Source organism: Rhinichthys klamathensis, unplaced genomic scaffold, assembly GCF_029890125.1.
Source record: "Rhinichthys klamathensis goyatoka isolate OS25496 unplaced genomic scaffold, OSU_Roscu_1.1 h1tg000445l_1, whole genome shotgun sequence".
Taxonomy (NCBI): Eukaryota; Metazoa; Chordata; class Actinopteri; order Cypriniformes; family Leuciscidae; genus Rhinichthys; species Rhinichthys klamathensis.
In genome coordinates, this window is record NW_026606940.1 from 267869 (window position 1) to 276675 (window position 8807).

An 8807-nucleotide genomic window follows, 5' to 3' on the forward strand; every position below is an offset into this window, starting at 1 on the left:
TTATCTGATTATGTAGGCTAATCCATATGAAAACGAGAGGTACAGAGGATCTACTCAAACATGCGCTTCCCAATGAGAAAATGACAAGACATGGGTGAAAAACTCGCCCTAATTAAATGTAGGCTAAATCGCCCTGAATTAAAATGTAAAAACATAATAATGTATTTGTCGAAATGTTGCGATATTGTTTCATTTAAGTTCATAATTATTCTATAAATGTTATTTAATTTAGCAGCATTACCACGAAGCACCGTGTTTCGATATTTATTTGAATAATACAAAATAAAATAAAAACTTAATTCACAAATTGCATGCCTGGTTGTAAGGATCATAAGATCCCTGTAGACTTTAATATTAAGTTGAACATTTTGTTCATGACAACAAATTAACAAGCGTTTTTTCAGATTATATTTAGTTTTGCTTGGAAAAAGCTGCCCCAAACCAGTTTTATTTCATCAATTATTGAAATAATGAAATATTTAGTAATAAACTTTTATGACAGAAATATCACTAGGCTACATGTAACTTAAATAATTTAATTCCTTCATTATCAACACTGTCTAGAATGGCGATTTAAGTGTAAATTGCGACTTCTCTTTGTGTTAAGTCAGCCTCAGACTCCGATAGCCTGTGGGGGGTTGGAGGGACAGTTGCTGGACAAAGGTGTTAATGTTCCTCTTTCATATGGAGAGTGTCGGATAGCCAGCCTGATGAGCAGGCAAAATTATTGTAAGGATAAATCTGTGTCCAAATGTAGGCCCCATATCTTATTAAACTATAAATATTGCAGTTTATTTATTGTAGCCTATTTAAAGTTTTTTTCACACAAAATTTCAATTGAAGTTATTGTAAGGTGAATTCAACAAGGCATGCTGTGTCTTTGAAGCAACAATTAAAGGTTAAATAATTTTTTCGTGATTTGTATGGCTGACACGCAGCGACATATACAGTATTATCAGCTGTATGATGTGTTTTTACCCTGAAATGATTAATTTCGAGAGAGAGACCCGCGCGCGCAGCGAGGGAGACTAAATAAACTTGTTAAAAAGAGATCCAGCGCGAGAGAGGCAAAGAGAAACGCTTGTTTTTAATTTAATTATGTTTCTTTGGACAATTTTCGTTTTGTAGGCCTACTGTTTTAATTGTTTAATTTAGCTGTAATTTCTTTGGCAATACAAAAATTTAAAATGTCGCAAGAATAAGATTAGCCTAGTGTTTCTTATTTTGCATCGCAAAAGAAATAAACTCTAAACAAGATGCAACCCTGTTTTAAATTAAAAAATTTAAACCTTGAAATGTTCGAACTTGGTTTCAAACTTAAGTAATTTTAGTGTTCTTTTACATTACACAATAATTTAGCAGACTAAAGACGAGCTTCTTCATTTTCATTTTCTGATGCAATCGGCTGACAATCTTCCTTCATCAGTTTTTGTCGTTTGTGCAGCGGCTGCGGTTCTACAGGAATGTAGCAAATTTATGTTGTAATGATAATCAAACAAAACTCTTGACTTTAAATAAGTAAACAGATATAAACAGTTACCTATTTAAGCATCAAGGTGGGAAAATATAAACGTAGGACAACATCGGTTAACAACATGTATGCTACATTGAGATTCGATCTCGGGTCTATTGAAGCTCCTCAAAGCTCATGTTGTTGCGTTGATCACTGAGCTACCGTCTGTACGCTGATAAAGTTGTAAAGCCTGATTCATGTAGCCTAAATGTTTTTATTGCAATGTTTTATGTTGAAATGTTTTCATTATTTATTCAATTACATTTCAGTAGCCTAATTTCAGTATTGTGATTATGAATTATTTTAACTACATTTCACTTGTTGAATTCTTCTGCTACCAGCTTTCAATCGCTCTGAATCAGCGCGGTGCGGCAGCAGATTACGCATTAGAGAGAATAAACCGGAATAAACGAACACTTTTCGTGTCTATGATTGTAGCGCCTCTTAGCGGTAAAAGGCAGCAAATACACCACACATTTTACCGCCGCGGTGGAACGGCTGATGTGGGCATTGTCATGGCTTGCCTCGACATTTGCGTTTGAATAGCGCGCGTCCTCCGTGGGCGTGTCAGATTAACGAGTAATGAAGTGTAATGAGCTGGGGAAAAAAATACTGACAGCACTCTCTTTTCATACAGATTGCATAAACTGAGAATATTTGTTTTTTATATAAATTACTTCATTTAAAAGAAGATAATTTAAGCTTCATAAAGAAAAACCTCTCGTGCCTGTGTGACAAGTAATCGCGGAGTTACAGTTAATCTTAGGACGCGTTTCAGAATGGACTTCACTGACAGAGAGAACGCAGAACTCGCATCATGTTTGTTTTTCTTTATTTGGTGAAAAGCACAACACTTTGTTTTTATTGTGAGTATCCACAAAAAAAATAGAAACTTAACAGGATCTAATGATGTACAACACTTATATGTAAGATCAAAATTAACCAAGTATTTTGAGTCTCTTTTACACTGATAAGAAAAAAAGCGAGACAATCGCGCCGGCGCGATAGCCGACCCCAGGGGGTTAAAGGGCGATTTGGTGCATGAGAATAAATAGTGCAAATGCAGAATAGCATCGATATAGTAAGTTTTATCTTTATTAGACAGTTATGAACAGATGCAAATTTAATTTAATCTAATCCAAGTTCCCTCTCTCCCTCTGTCTCCTACAGTTACACTTTCCCTCAAACCCTCTCCAGCCAGGACCAATGTACTTCCTGACCCCACGGAAATGTGGCCTATTTGGTGTTTCATGTGAAGGGCTGCAGAAACAGGTGAATTACCTGATTGATGAAGGCATGTCATCTACTAAGGGAAGCAATGAAGTCATCAGCTACATGCATCATTTCTTCGGCAACTTTGGAGTTGGAGAAACAGAGGTGGATCTTCATTGTGACAACTGCAGTGGGCAGAACAAGAACAACTTCATGCTCTGGTACCTTGCCTGGCGGGTTGGACACAAGCTTCACGATAAAATTGAAATCCACTTCCTTATTGCTGGCCACACCAAGTTTTCCCCTGACTGTGGCTTTGGACTCATCAAGCAAGCCTACATGAAGACAAGAGTCAACACTTTGGCAGACATCGCTGAGGTACTTTAACTTTACTTTGCTTTAATGACTTCAGTGCTGTTTTCTGTTCTGCTTCAATGAAACATTTAACTGAAGATCTTTTTTTTCTTCCTCTCTTCTCTTTTTTGTCATCAGGTTGTGGAAAACAGCTCTCCTGTGAGTCACCTCAATATCCCACAGCTTGTTGGAACGGCAGAGGGAAAAGTTTTAGTCCAGACCTTCGACTGGCAGCAGCATCTGACTCGCCACTTCCGTAGACTCCCACAGGTCAAGAGTTATCAGCACTTCAGGTAATTGAAACTTTCACATTGTGTACATACAATATAACATAGCAACAAGATACACATGACCGTTTTTTATAAGAAAATACTTTGCCATGTTTAAAATGTCTTATGTGCTTTTTCTGTCACAGCTTTGACGCCAAGAGACCAGGTGTGGTGCTTGCAAAAAGTCACCGTGATGCACAACCTGTCGAATATCAGCTACTGCGCGACGGAGCAGATCTGCCCCCTGTCGACGGTCTTCCTGTCCTGGCCCCACCTGGACTGAAAATTGACAGGCAGACCTATCTATATGAAAAAATAAGGCCATTCTGTGCTGACGAGGCAAGAGACATCACATGCCCAGCGCCAAGGTTCACAACACAGAAGAGTCCACAGAAGAGGATGCGAATGTAATTTCATTGGACTGTGTCACAAAGACCTTTTTTCTTGTTTACAACACCTGCAATGTCACTTTATCAACCAACCACCTGAATTTAGTTTTACATTCTTGTATGAAAAGCACTCTAAACAATGTGTGATTGATTTGATTATGGAAAATAAAAAAAGAATATATCAATCAACCAGTTTATTGCTTATTTTTTATCATTAGCAAAAGTTTGTGTTTCATGTTGCATGAGTACACCGAAGAAAATTCCTAGTCTCTAAAACCTTTCATTGACAATGGCAATAAAATCTATTCTGATTCATACTCCTATACTGTATGTATATAATTTATTAAAATGTTTAAGAAAAATATTGTCCTATGAAATGTATTTTATTCAGAAAATTTATGTTTCTTTTTATGATTTAATCCAAATATATTATCAAAAACGGTTGTAATCAAATGAAAATTTAAAATTGTGTCCTTTTATTTTTTTGGGGAAGCGCTGCAAAAACAGATGAACTAAATTAAACCATGGACAAAAAATATATTCCTTTAAATAATGTTTAAATAAAATGTATTATTATTGTTGTTATTATTATTATTTAGAGAAGTAGGCTACGTTCTATTGTATGCCTATAATAGTAATATATTGTAAAAGTAAAAGCACAACATATTTCTTAACATTCTAGAGTTTATCTTATTTTTTATTCAGTGTACATAAGAGTTGCATATACAGTTTTATCGGTAGATGCTAAGAGACATTTATTTATTACCTGTTTGCAAACTTTTTCTTTTCTTTGATGGCACATTATCCTGACCCCCCCCCCCCCCCCCCCCCCTGTGCTTTACAGGGAGAGCTTTACAGGGGGTATGGCTTATCTAAATGAGATGTAAATGAGCCCTATTGTCACTCCCAGCAGCAGAGAGAGGTGAGAACTGCACATCTTTCGAGGCGGTTTTCTCCACTTTTAGTTTTTTTGAGTGCCTAACTTCAAATGGCTACAACTTCTCCAAATATTATCAGATTTCCATGTGTTACACATCGTTGGAAAGCTTGGAGACCACACTTTCAGAATCTGTGAATAACTCAAAATGCCCCAGAACCGACTTGTGTCCCTAGTTTCCGTAACTGGTCACATTTATAGCACTGAACGTGATATTACTGCAGTAACAAACCACCGTTTCCACATTGCTAATCCACGACGCATGCTTCAGTGTACATTGAAGTGAAATGTGCAAAACTTTGTCCAAAATAATACTGATAACAGTGTGTGTTTATATTAAGGCGAGACACGGCAGGCAAAAACATTGTTTTTTTTTTACTGGTCAATTTTGAGATTTTTGGATATTTGTCTTCAATAACATGTCTTCTTTCAGACTTGTGGTGAAAAAAAGTCCAAAATACACATTTAGGTCTTTATTTTACTACACTTCGTCTGTTTGCGTCTGTAGATTTCTCATAAATTCAACAAAAGTTTGCGTTCTTAATCAACATACTTCTCCGCGATCTCTGCCGTCACCCTCTCATCACATGCACCGTTAGGAAGCTCTCTCTCTTCTGTACAATCCTGTTGGATCCAAATATGGTCATTTCCTTTTTATCAGCAACCAATCGTGAAAGTAAAAAGACTGACATCAGCCATTTGCAGCTATGAAAAGTTTGGCGGCTGCAGCAGCCATTTAGGTTTTGGCTGAGCCGGCTAGCCAGCCAATAACTTCATCAGCCAGCCATTACTCTCAAAACAAATGGCTTCGGGCTCTAGTTGCGCGTACATTCAGATGCTATTTTAAGCGCGCATGCTTGGCCATAATACAGAGTGTGAACAACGTGCATACACTGTAGAGGATTCTCTCATCTACACGGATGCATTTTACTTTTTGCAAATGATACATTATTATAAGGAAAAATATTAAAACACGAGGGAAATCATTGTTGTGTCCATGACGATGGGAAAAATAGGCATAAAGCTTACACATTTATCCAAATTATTATATGCATGTTTAACCGAAGCTAATTTGGGTGGGTTTGTCCCATCCCCAATGTCACTTCTCTTTCTTTTACGGCCCTGACGAGAACATCGATCTCCTCGGCTGTGAACCGATTCTGAAGCGCGCCTGGTAAATGCGCCGTTATAATAGTATTGCGCCATGGAACAAGCGCACCTCGTTCATCATGCTCTTAAAGGGAATGTGATATGACGCTCTTATTGGTTTGTTTCCCGTTACGCCCAAACCACACCTATGAATAATGAAGCTACTTCAGACCAACCACTTTTAGATTTGCGTCGAGCGCAAGAGTAATTTTATCCCGCCGGTTAAATAGCAACAGCGCCGAGATCCGCCCACAAAGTTACTTGCGCTTTGTGCTTGACACTTGCGTTTTAGATCGTTAAAATAGGGCCCTAGGTCTCTCTCGCGCGCTATCGAGCGCACTCTCGGACACACTCGGTCTCTCTCACGCACTATCGAGCGTGCTTTTGGACACACTCGGTCTCTCTCGCGCACTATCGAGCGCACTCTCGGACACACTCTGTCTCTCTCGCGCACTATCGAGCACGCTCTCGGATACACTCGGTCTCTCTCGCGCACTATCGAGCGCGTTCGCTTCGCTTTTGTCCAGTCCGGCGCCTCATAAACACACATGCACACACACACACACCAGAGGAAAAACTTTGCAGGTCCTATGGCGGAGAAGAGAGAGCCTGGATGAAAACCGCTTCAGTGGGCTCAATTATAGTAACGGCATATTTTATTGTCAGTAACGGTAACGGCGATGTAACGGAGGAAACAGTAATTAGTTTGATTACTCGTTACTGAAAAAAATAACGCCGTTAGTAACGCCGTTATTCCCATCACTGACTATAATTACCGAAAGTTACGCTGTAAAATCCCTTTAATTACGCAGTACTTTCCGGGCTGTAATCTAAACCGTTACCGACCTGTTGTGAATCAGCAGACGGAGTCAGATCCATTTGCAACAATTAATGTGTAGAAGGCCGTGCAGAAGCGTGAATTGAGCCAGGCAGGAGATCACTAGGCAGGCAGGAGACAAACGGTATCCAGGTACAGGCAGAGGGTCGATAGGCAGGCTGCAGACAATCACAGAGAGTTAAGAATTTATCAAGAACGCTCGGAAATGCAACACAACAGTGAAGCAATATACTTCGCACAGAGTGAGCCGTGGGCATGGTTGATATAGGCTAAAGATGGATACATGAATACTGGATACATCATTAGAATGTTTGGCTTTGAATGTTGTATTATCCCCTAAGATGAATTTTAACATTGTAGTGTTGTATAACCCACCATTCCATGATGTTTCATTTTATGACAACTTAGACATACTTTTTAAATATGTAAATATTCGCACCAAATCCATCTTTTTTGGTGATTTTAATATGAACTGGCTAGAGAAAAGCAGTAGAAAAAAATTAAAGAGGCTGTTATCAAAACACAGTCTTCAGCAGATGATGAAGGGTCCAACAAGGATTACGTGAACGAGTAAAACTATGATAGACCTGATAGTCACTAACAGACCCCAGAGAATCATCAGAACGTATAATTTACTAACAGGGCTCTCTGATCATAATATGACCATGGCTGTCCGAAAGCTCACTAAACAGCGTTTACCAAAATTTGCGAACGAAAGTAAACTAGGGAACCTGGGTATCCCCAAAAATAAGCTGACACAAGTCAAAAATGATCTAGATAATCTAGACTGGAATAACGTTCTTCAATCGAATGAGTTAGAAAATTGTTGTAATTCCCTGATGAAAAACCTCACAAACCTGATTTGGAAATATACTAAGACATTCAAAGGTATGCAACGAAAAGTCTCCTTACCATGGCTGAACAATGACACTCGTCAGCTAATGAAAAAAAGTCTATGCATTGAAAAAATCGCTGCTCTCTCAAAATAAATACCGATCTCCTCATCTTTAAAGGATTGAGAAATGCAGTAGTCAGAGAACTGCGTAAAGCAAAGACAGCCTATTTTATGCAACTGATTGAGGAATCTGAAGGAAACAGCGCATCCCTTTGGAAGCACCTCAACAGTCTTACCAAACTTAAGCCTAGTCAACAAAAACCAATGAAAGAATTGGAAGTGAATGGAGTTGTCAGCACTAACAATTCAGCTATTGCAAATGAATTCAATAATTTCTTTATTCAATCAGTGGAGGAGCTTGCTAGGACTTTTGAACCAGCAACCACAAAGTCTGAGCAATCAAAGCTTATCCAAATTAAGGAGGTCAGTCAGGAAAAACTACATAAATTCATTAATAAACTAAATAAGTCTAAGGCAAGGGATGTGTTTGGGTTGGACACTCCCTTTATTAGAACTCACTGCTCTGCCTTGGTTAAACCTGGTAAACCTTTCCATCAGAGTGGGCAAATTCTCACAAATTTGGAAACAAGCCATCATTACCCCAATTTTCAAGGCTGGCGCAAAGGACCAAGCAAGCAACTATAGGGCAATCTCAATATTGCCTGCTCTATCCAAAATTTTAGAGAAGATTATCACAGAACAGCTAGTACAGCATCTTGAAAGTACTAGCTGTAGAAACAAATTTATCAACTCTAAACAGTTTGGATTTAGACCAGGGTACTCTACAGAAATGGCTAACTGCTACCTTACCGAGAACATTAAGAGTATGCTGGACAAGGGTAATGTTGTGGGAGCTGTGTTTATAGACCTAAAAAAGGCCTTCGACACCGTGAACTACAATATACAATAAACTCACCACCTTCAACTTATCTGAACATGCTATCGGCTGGTTTGCATCATATTCGGAGCATAGAGAGCAACGTGTTAAAATAAACACTGAACTCTCAACGGCAATACAATCCACAACGTGTATCCCGCAGGGCTCCATCTTGGGGCCTCTGCTCTTTAGTTTATATATAAACGATTTACCAACATGCTGTCAGCCAGCTAACTGTCAAATGTATGCTGACGATACAGTAATATATGCATCAGCTAGGACACCAATTGCATTAGCAGAGACCCTGACTAAGGAAATGGAGGGTATATATATCCCAGTGGCTTAAAGACAACCATCTGACGCTTAATGTCAAA